Here is a 10,964-nt window from a genome sequence, read left to right as displayed (position 1 = left end):
ATAATCCTAAAATTGTATGGAACCACAAAAGACCCCAAATAGACAAAGCAATCTTGAGAAGGACAAGTTGGAGGCATCACACTTGATGATTTTAAACTATATTACAAAGCTATTACCATAGCATATAATATACTATAATCAAAACAGCATGATGTTGGCATAACAACAGACACACAAAGGAACAAAACAGAAAGCTCAGAAATAAACCCATGCATATATGGCCAATTAATTTGTGACAAAGAGCCATGAATATACAATGCAAAAGGAAAATCTCTTCCATAAATGATGTTGAGAAAACTGGACAGGCACATGCAAAAGAATAAAACTGGACCAATATCTTACACCGTACACAAAAATCAACTCAAAATGGACTAAAGACCTGAAATCATAAAACTCTGAAAAGAAAACATAGAGGGTAAGCTCCTTCACATCAGTATGGCAATGATTTTTAGATTTGACACCCAAAGCAGAAAAAAAACAAGCAGAATTACATCAAATTAAAAATCTACACAGCAAAGGAAGCCACCAAGAAAATTAAATGGCAACCTATGGAATGGGAGAAAATATTTGCAAATCATATATCAGATAAGTGGTTAATATCCAAAATATATGAAGAAATCATATAACTCAATAGTAAAAATCCCAAACAATCCAGTTAAAAAATGGGCAGAGGGTCTTCCCTGGTAGTCCAGTGGCTAAGTCTCCATGCTTCCAATGTAGGGGGCCCAGGTTTGATCTCTGGTCAGGGTAGAAGTTCCTGCATGCCACAGTGAAGATGGAGAATCCTGCCTGCAGCAACTAAGACCCAACCCAGCCAAATATATAAATAAATAATTTTTGTTACATGGGCAGAGACACTGAACAGACATTTTTCTAAAGACATACAGATTGCCAATAGTACGTGAAACAGTGCTCAGTATCACTAATTATCAGGAAAGTACAAATCAGAACCACAGTGAGATCTCTTCACACCTGTTAGAGGAGCAGTGTGGAGGTCCCTTAAAAATTTTAAATAGAGCTCCCATAGGACCCAGCAGTTCCACGTCTAGGTGTTTATCTGTAAGAGATGAAGGCACTAACTTGAAAAGATACCTGCACTTCAATGTTCCTTGTAGCATTATTCACAAGAGCCGAGGAGGAAAGCAATCTAAGCATCCACTAATGGATGAATGGATCAAGAAGCTGTGTACCTACACACAATGGAATATCACTCAGCCAGGAAACAGAAGGAAAACCTGCCTTTTATGACAACATGGATGGACCTTGAGGGAATTACGCCAAATGAAATAAGACAGAGAAAAACAAATACTATATAATTATATAATCTCCTTTATATGTGAAATCTTAAGAAAAAAAAACAGCACCTCATAGATACAGAGAACAGATTGGTGATTGCTATGCACAGGGAACAGGGGGTCTGGGATGAGCAAAATGGGTGAAAGTAGTCAAGAGGTACAAAATTATAAATATAAAATAATTAAGTGCTGGAGATATGATATACTACATAGTGACTTAGTTAACAATACTGTATTGTGTGTTGGAAAGTTGCTAAGAGAAAAATAAAATTTTAAAGTTCTCATCACAAGAAAAGAATTGTTAAAAAAAAAAAAGAAAAGAATTGTTATCAATGTGTGGTGATGAATGTCAGCTAAACTTACCATGATCATTTCATAAAATATACATATATCAAATTATTATGTTGTACACCTAAAACTAATACAATGTTATATGTCTATTATAAGTTTTTAAAAATGCTCAATTTTAACTCAGGATTTATTTTATGTCAGATGGGGAATCAACTGTCAATTAATCTTATATGTACACTACTTTTTATCATTATCATTTTAATATATTTATGGATCATTTTATCTAATTTGCAAGAAAAGATAGTTTATTTTTCATGACATTATCTTATATTTATGTAATACATTTTCCCCAAGAAGTTCAAAGGATTTTTCTCAAAACTTCTCATTGGTTTTGATTGAAGCCCCAGGACCTGGGCAAAAGGCTGATTTCCATTGCCCTAGTTTTCATTAAAAATCATTTTGCTTTCTCTTGGTATTTGATGAGAGAAGAAACTCTTTGATTTGGGGATCTTTTTAAAATTGACTTTGTTCTATTTTAATCCCAACTGCTCCAGGCATCATTAGCTCATCTTAATAGAAGTTTCAATTTCCTTTTATCCCTTTGAGCTTGGATTCCAATGTCCTCAAAGCAGCACCTTTTAATTGGCCTGGAAAAGGTCACCGTTTCAAGGAAAGGAAGCCATATCATACATTTTACAGAGTCAATGAGGGTCTCTGAGATCAGACAGGGAAGGTTGCAGAGGGCGGATTCACCCTCCAGCAAATATTTAGGTGGCATGTGACTACCTCCTAAACATTTTCAATGTAATGTCCCATATAATTACATATACCCACTTTTATTTCAACACATTCCCTGCTACAATTAATTGGCTTTTATTTAAAATTCATTTGTCTTTAAGATTTTGTTCTCCTTTTTTAGTTTAACCAGTGGCTAAGGGACAGTGTTAATTTGGACAGTGGTTTTTCCTTATATGTAGTAACTTTCAGTGACACTTTCCTATACAGACACCCCAATCATATGCTTTTTAGAAAATGATACAAGGACACCTAATGTATTCTCCTAATAAAAGGGCATCTAAGGTATAGATCTGATGTATTCTCCACCTTCAGGAACTCCCTACCACATGTTGTCTTGTATATTCTAGCAGTAATTTCTCCAAGGTCTAAAGTGTAATCAAATCTTACATATACATGGACACAGTTTACCATCAAAGAAAGTTTTTGAGGGAAACCTACCTGATTACTTTACTTGCTTCTAGTGTTACAAAAGCTAATCTGGATCTAGAGTGGGTACCTAAATCCTGCAGTGGAGGACGAGGTAGTGAACCTTTCAAGGATCTGAAAGAATTCAGAAACTTGACTCCATCAGGGCAGCAGTAAGGAAGGGAGGGGGAGAGCTGCTGAAAAAATCCTAGTCTTTAAGGGGCTAGCCTTCCACTTCAAAGACTCACTGATGTAAAGAAATACTCTACAATATTTCATCTCTTTAATTATCAAGACACTCTTCAGTTCAGTTCAGTTCAGTCGCTCAGTCGTGTCCGACTCTTTGCGACCCCATGAATCGCAGCACGCCAGGCCTCCCTGTCCATCACCATCTCCCGGAGTTCACTCAGACTCACGTCCATTGAGTCCATGATGCCATCCAGCCATCTCATCCTCTGTCGTCCCCTTCTCCTCCTGCCCCCAATCCCTCCCAGTATCAGAGTTTTTTCCAATCAGTCAACTCTTCGCATGAGGTGGCCAAAGTACTGCAGTTTCAGCTTTAGAACACCCAGGGTTGATCTCTTTCAGAATGGACTGGTTGGATCTCCTTGCAGTCCAGGGGACTCTCAAGAGTCTTCTCCAGCACCACAGGTCAAAAGCATCAATTCTTCAGCACTCAGCCTTCTTCACAGTCCAACTCTCACATCCATACATGGCCACAGGAAAAACCATAGCCTTGACTAGACGCACCTTAGTCGGCAAAGTAATGTCTCTGCTTTTGAATATGCTATCTAAGTTGGTCATAACTTTTCTTCCAAGGAGTAAGCGTCTTTTAATTTCATGGCTGCAATCACCATCTGCAGTGATTCTGGAGCCCCCCAAAATAAAGTCTGACACTGTTTCCACTGTTTCCCCATCTATTTGCCAACAAGTGATGGGACCAGATGCCATGATCTTCGTTTTCTGAATGTTGAGCTTTAAGCCAACTTTTTCTCTCTCCTCTTTCACTTTCATCAAGAGGCTTTTTAGCTCCTCTTCACTTTCTGCCATAAGGGTGGTGTCATCTGCATATCTGAGGTTATTGATATTTCTCCCAGCAATCTTGATTCCAGCTTGTGTTTCTTCCAGTCCAGCGTTTCTCATGATGTACTCTGCATATAAGTTAAATAAGCAGGGTGACAATACTTGACGTACTCCTTTTCCTATTTGGAACCAGTCTGTTGTTCCATGTCCAGTTCTAACTGTTGCTTCCTGACCTGCATACAGATTTCTCAAGAGGCAGGTCAGGTAGTCTGGTATCCCCATCTCTTTCAGAATTTTCCATAGTTTATTGTGATCCACACAGTCAAAGGCTTTGGCATAGTCAATAAAGCAGAAATAGATGTTTTTCTGGAACTCTCTTGCTTTTTCCATGATCCAGCAGATGTTGGCAATTTGATCTCTGGTTCCTCTGCCTTTTCTAAAACCAGCTTGAACGTCAGGGAGTTCATGGTTTACGTACTGCTGAAGCCTGGCTTGGAGAATTTTGAGCATTGCTTTACTAGTGTGTAGATGAGTGCAATTGTGCGGTAGTTTGAGCATTCTTTGGCATTGCCTTTCTTTGGAATTGGAATGAAAACTGACCTTTTCCAGTCCTGTGGCCACTGCTGAGTTTTCCAAATTTGCTGGCATATTGAGTGCAGCACTTTCACAGCATCATCTTTCAGGATTTGAAACAGCTCAATTGGAATTCCATCACCTCCATTAGCTTTGTTTGTAGTGATGCTTTCTAAGGCTCACTTGACTTCACATTCCAAGATGTCTGGTTCTAGATTAGTGATCACATCATCATAACTATCTGGGTCGTGAAGATCTTTTTTGTACAGTTCTTCTGTGTATTCTTGCCACCTCTTCTTAATATCTTCTGCTTCTGTTAGGTCCATACCATTTCTGTCCTTTATTGAGCCCATCTTTGCATGAAATGTTCCCTTGGTATCTCTAGTTTTCTTGAAGAGATCTCTAGTCTTTCCCAATCTGTTGTTTTCCTCTATTTCTTTGCATTGATCGTTGAAGAAGACTTTCTTATCTCTTCTTGCTATTCTTTGGAACTCTGCATTTAGATGCTTATATCTTTCCTTTTCTCCTTTGCTTTGGAGAAGGAAATGGCAATCCACTCCAGTATTATTGCCTGGAAAATCCCATGGACAGAGGAGCCTGATAGACTATAGTCCATGGCGTTGCAAAGAGTTGGACACGACTGAGTGACTTCACATAGCCAATGTGAAGACACTCTTAAGAACCCTCAATATTTGGTACCTCAGGAGTCATTACTCAGACACTTATGAAAATTAAGCATTATTATTTCTACACAATTCCTATCTTACAGATGAATCATGGATACATCTTATGGAAAAGTAGTATATTATAAGGATGATACAATATGCAATATACCTTCAATACATCTAAAAATCTAGGTCCACAGTTTTCTTTTTTCTATATTATTTTAAAAATAAATTGATAAAGTGATTTTTTCAAAACAAACTTTTCAGAATAAAGTTCCTTCTTGTCCCCTTCTTTTGAAGAATTGGGTGGAATTCTAAGTTGAGTGAACCTAATAGAAGTAGACCATCAAGAACAAGATAAAAAACTGTCCTCATCTAGTTTGCACAAGCACTGTGTTCTGCTACATCCACACACAAAAGAGAGTGACATGGGCATTTGGGAACACAAGGAAGAGAGACCTTAACAGCCCAGATCTCTGAATCATGGAAATAACAGGTGAATGAATTCAGTTCAGTTCAGTTCAGTCGCTCAGTCGTGTCTGACTCTTTGCGACCCCATGAACCACAGCATACCAGGCCTCCCTGTCCATCACCAACTCCCAGAGTCTCCTCAAACCCATGTCCATTGACTTGGTGATGCCATCCAACCATCTCATCCTCTGTCATCCCCTTCTCCTCCTTCCCTCCGTCTTTCCCAGCATCAGGGTCTTTTCAAATGAGTCAGCTCTTCACATGAGGTGGCCAAAGTACTGGAGTTTCAGTTTCAACATCAGTCCTTCCAATGAACACCCAGGACTGATCTCCTTTAGGATGGACTGGTTGGATCTCCAAGGGACTCTCAAGAGTCTTTTCCAACACCACAGTTCAAAAGCATCAATTCTTTGGCGCTCAGCTTTCATTATAGTCCAATTCTTACATCCATACATGACTACTGGAAAAACCATAGTTTTGCTTAGATGGACCTTTGTTGACAAAGTAATGTCTCTGCTTTTTAATATGCTGTCTAGCTTGGTCATAACTAAAGACTAACTAACCTAGAAAAGATCTGGCAGAAAAATGTTAACAGTCCTCAAAAGGTCAGAAGATGGTGAAATGGAAAAACCATTCAATATCTTCTATTTGGTTCAAGAAGGATGAAAGGACTGAAGTTATGATAGAATTAGTATAAAGAAGAATACCACTGTAATTTGAAGTGGTCTGAAAATGAAATCGTGTGTTTTGGTACTTAGGGGTTCACTTTCCCAGACGGTGTTCAAGTAGAGGCTGGCATACCACTCTAGTGAGCTACTGTAAAACGCACAAGAGGAGAAACTGAACCGCCTGGATTTTCAGTTTCCTTCTAACCCTCAAGTTCTATGAAAACGCCTGCCTTGGAGAAGATTATTTGATGCAACAAAATTAAGTACAGCCAAGTAATTCAAATACTAACAGTTTCAGGGGTCCAGGATGTAGGATTTATCCTGTGCTGTCTTTGTGTAGGCCTTCCTACCACAAAGCTGAAGAGTTATTTTATTCCATTAAAGTAGATCGAATGTTAAACCCATCTACTTGACTTGTGCGTGTGTGCCAAGTTGCTTCAGTCAAGTCCGACTCTGTGCAACTCTGCGGATCATAGCCCACCAGGCTCCTCTGTCCCTTGGATTCTCCAGGCAAGAATACTGGAGTGGGTTGCCATGTCCTACTCTAGGGGATCTTCTCTACCCAGGGACTGAATTCCCATCTCTTATGTCTCCTCATCGGTAGGGTGGGTTCTTCACCACTAGTGCCACCTGGGAAGCCCGTACTTGACTCGGACAAGACAAAGCAAAACAACAAAGTCCTCTTAAGGGTGATCCACCGAGACTGTTTATCTACACTCGTCTACTTAAATTGGCTCTTCTGAAATGTCTGTGTGGGTCCTGCTGGGAGGAGGGATGCAGGCTTTATGCAGCCATCGTGTCACTCAGCTGGGATGTGGAGAAGGCTCCTCCACTCCCCCGAAGGACCTTCAGCAGCTCTTCCCTCAGGGTCTCCATCAGCAAGGGAGGAACTACATGAGGTGTGAGCCCTGAGAAGCATCATCTGACTGTTGAGAGGCAGTGGGTCAAACCCAGACCATCTAGTGACCTACAGGGAGAGGATGAAGAGAGAAACAGCAGAAAGGGAGGTGTTTCTTCAACAACTCTCTCTTCGTGCTGATATTTGTGAAGTGTTAGTGACTCTGTAGTGTCCGACTTTTGCGACCCCATGGGCTGTAGCCTGCCAGGCTTCTCTGTCCATGGGATTCTCCAGGCGAGAATATTGGAGTGGGTAGCCATTTCCCTTCTCCAGGGGATATTCCCAACCCAGGGATCAAACCCAGGCCTTCTGTATTGCAGGCAGATGCTTTACCATCTGAGCCACCACTTCACAGGTATTTGTGAAGTGCATCATAAAGAGAAGAATTAGAGCTCATCTTTACTGATGAACTCTTACTCCACAATAGACCACTTCATATTAATCCATTTAGGTAAAAGACTTGTAAAAGAGATAAAGAGATGGTGTGTTGCTAAAATACACTTAAAGAGCCAGGGTCCAAGTTCTGACTTCCTAGTTTCTAATCTTGAACAAGTCAGTTGCTTAACCTCTCCAGGTCTCAGTTTCCTCGTCTATAAAATGGGACTAGGAACAGTGGCTTGCTCTCCCTGAGTACTAGATAAATGATAGCTCCTGTTACGTTCACAGAAGCAGAAAATTGAGTCCCTCCTGAACTTGCCTCTCCTTGAGTCCTGTCCAAGACACAAAAGGAACAATAGCTGCATTGAGCTAAGAATCTAGGTCACATCAGACCTGTGGCTCTGCTGATTGGAAAATAACATGAACCCAGACTGGGGCGTGCTGAAAGGGAAAGTGAATCCTATACAACTTTTAAAGGAAAATAAAATGAAACTGTATTTTCTGGCATGGAGAGGTGTCCAAAATTATTAAATGAAAATGCATGTTAGAGAACAGTGTGATCATCTATTGGAAAAAAGGATTAATATTAACTTACATAATGGTAACACATCAGCATCTATAACAGAGAAGAGCTGGAGGAATTTCCGCCCAACCATGGATAATGATTTGAGGAGCAATTTAGGATTACATGGGACATTCACTCTATGTCTGTTATCTGCTATATCTGTTTATAAAGAACATTATTTATTTTTAAATTAGGAAAATCAATGTTTAAAAAGAAAAAGCATACTATCCTATTACAGATTTTACATTGTACAGTATACTGATCACCTTACACTGGAACAGGTAATTATAATGAGATAAACAAGTACAGGAAATGCTTCTCTATTCTTTCAAAATGACAACATACATGCATTTTAGAACCTCTTTCATCAAACCATGAGTCCACCACAAGCCTGTTAAGTAGGTATTTGTGGTTAACACTGTGGGCTGTGCTGCCTTCCATCCTGGTTTGAATCCTGGCTCTCTGTCTTCGTAACCGTATGACCTTGAGCAAGTTCCTTAATCACTGTCCCTCAGTAACTTGACCTGTCAAATGGGACAACTGTAGTACCTCAATGGTGGATTGTAGGTATGAATTGAGATACTCTAGGAAGCACTAAATAAACAGTTTGGCTGTCATTATTTTATTCCTCATTTAGAGAAAATTGTAGATTCTAATGATAGCTTTATCTCAAACAAAACAGCAAACCTCCCAGAATCCTGATATTCATCTCCAGTGGTGCCTCTGTAAGACTGGGATTTTATCACTTAATTCATAGAATGTTGCTGTCATCTTCCTGTGTAGGCTTCTTACCCCAACATATCTTTCCTGGAACTGATGGATTCAGCTCTTTTGAGCTTTCCTGCTATCTCTTACGTTTTGGCTTAAATGACTTCAGTAGCTTCCCACTGTTGAAAGCTTAAACGTCAAACATCTTCATCTGTCCCTTCACACACTGGCTTCATCCTACCTTACATATATATGTGTATATATATCTATTTTTTTTCTTTTTTAGATTCTTTTCCATTATAGATCATTACAAGATATTGGGTATAATTTCCTGTGTTATACAGTTGGTCCTGGCTGTTTACTTATTTTGTAGATGTTAGTGTGTATCCAAATTCCAAGTGTTAATTCCAAATTCCTAATTTATCTCTCCACCTCACATCGTACCTTTATCTGTGACACAGTATTTCTAACACAAACCCTCTGCTTCAGCCACACTGTTCCCTGAGAACCATAAGAGCACCCCTGATTCTGAGCTTTTGCCACAGGTCATTGTTTAGCCCCTCACCTGTTAACCACCTCAGCTCAAGATTCCAGCCAGTAATACTAGATTCAAGAGAGCTGGCCTCTCACATCCACGGTTACCTCTATCTTGAAATCTTAGAGCATCTGACATCCTGGTCCACTCTCACTGGAAACTCAATTATAGTCACTGAGGGAGGTATCATATGTAAATTCAACAAGCGTTGATGGATCAGACTTTGGGAATTGAGAGATGAAGAACACAAAGTCCCTGTCCTCACCGAGCCCATGTTCTGTTAAGAAGATAGGAAGTAAGCAAATGATCGTTTGGCCAGGAGTGGCCACGTGCTTTGTCAGAGGCATACGCAAGGTACAACGGTGGCCCAAAGACTGTAGGAGTAGTGTTAGTTGCTCAGCCATGTCCGACTCTTTGTGACCCCATGGATTGCAGCCCGCCAAGCTTCTCTGTCCATGGCATTTTCCAGGCAAGAATACTGGAATGGGTTGCCGTTCCCAAAGAGAGAGACAACCACAAAAGAATGAATCAACATTAAGGGCTCGAAGTGTGTGGCTTCTCTTTGTCTCTCCCAACCAGATTTGTCCTTCCTCTGATCAAAAGCCCAGAGTGGGATCTGAAATGTGTTAAGATCCCGTCCTACTTACGGTCCCCAAATGACAGGCTCTGACTGGTTTCTCCTCTCTGGTACCAGCCTCTCCCTGGCGTATATTTCCACCTTCCCTGCTACTCAGTTCACCACTGTCTGCCTATTTATTTGTTTAAACTGTGAACCAACTGGTCAAGTACAGTAATCTAATTCTGCATTTGGTCTGAGGCCAATGCATTGAGGGCATTCAATAAATAATGGTTCTCGGTGTGCCTTTCCTAGATCCTGGCTATGCAGGTCTGTGACAGTGCTGGGATCCCAGGTGACAAGCTCGAGAGAGATGGTGGATGAAGGGTGGTAGAAGTCTGGAGGCCACGAAGGCAAATTTGTTCTGATTGTCTGACCCAGAGATTATACACCTGTGGGGCTTGCTGAAGTGAAACCTACACATGCAAATATTATTCTACTGAGTCAGTTAGGGTGTGACCTTCTTCCTGACATGATTTTCCCAGATTCAATCTGGGTAAAAGTACATCAAGGCCTTACTCCCTATGAGCACGCAGACCAGTGTTTACTTGCCTTCATTAAGGGAATTCTCTTTCCTGTGAGTGGATGGTTCTGGGAGGGGCAAGGCAGGAGCCTCTGGACAGTTCCAAGGGAGGAAGAGCATGAAGAAGACAGAAATCCTCAGAATAGAATTTCCTTGACAATGTGTGTCCACCTAACCATCAATCCATTTATTCTTCTTATCTATCTACCAAGGGATTGGTGGTGAAGCTATAAAGATGAATAACATAAGTCCTCCTGGTTCAAGGGAGATACTCAAGAAATATTTATGGAATTAATGATTTAAGAATATGCATTAGTTTTACTTTGATTACCATTTCCTACTGGAGAACATTCTGTACTTTCTGTATGCCACATGTTATCAGCCCATAGTTAACAGAGACATCACAGCCTGCATAAAAAGGATCTTCTAGCATATCCCCTACATTCGTGAACTTAGATCCCAAATTGCCTTATTTTTAATGTTCTTCCTTACTGTCTTCTCCCAATCTCCATTTATGATTCTACTGTCTGACCTACTGTTTGGCTTCTCCAG

The sequence above is a fragment of the Oryx dammah genome, unplaced genomic scaffold (assembly GCF_014754425.2).
Source record: "Oryx dammah isolate SB20612 unplaced genomic scaffold, SCBI_Odam_1.1 HiC_scaffold_3, whole genome shotgun sequence".
Classification (NCBI taxonomy): Eukaryota; Metazoa; Chordata; class Mammalia; order Artiodactyla; family Bovidae; genus Oryx; species Oryx dammah.
This window is presented reverse-complemented; position numbering follows the sequence as displayed.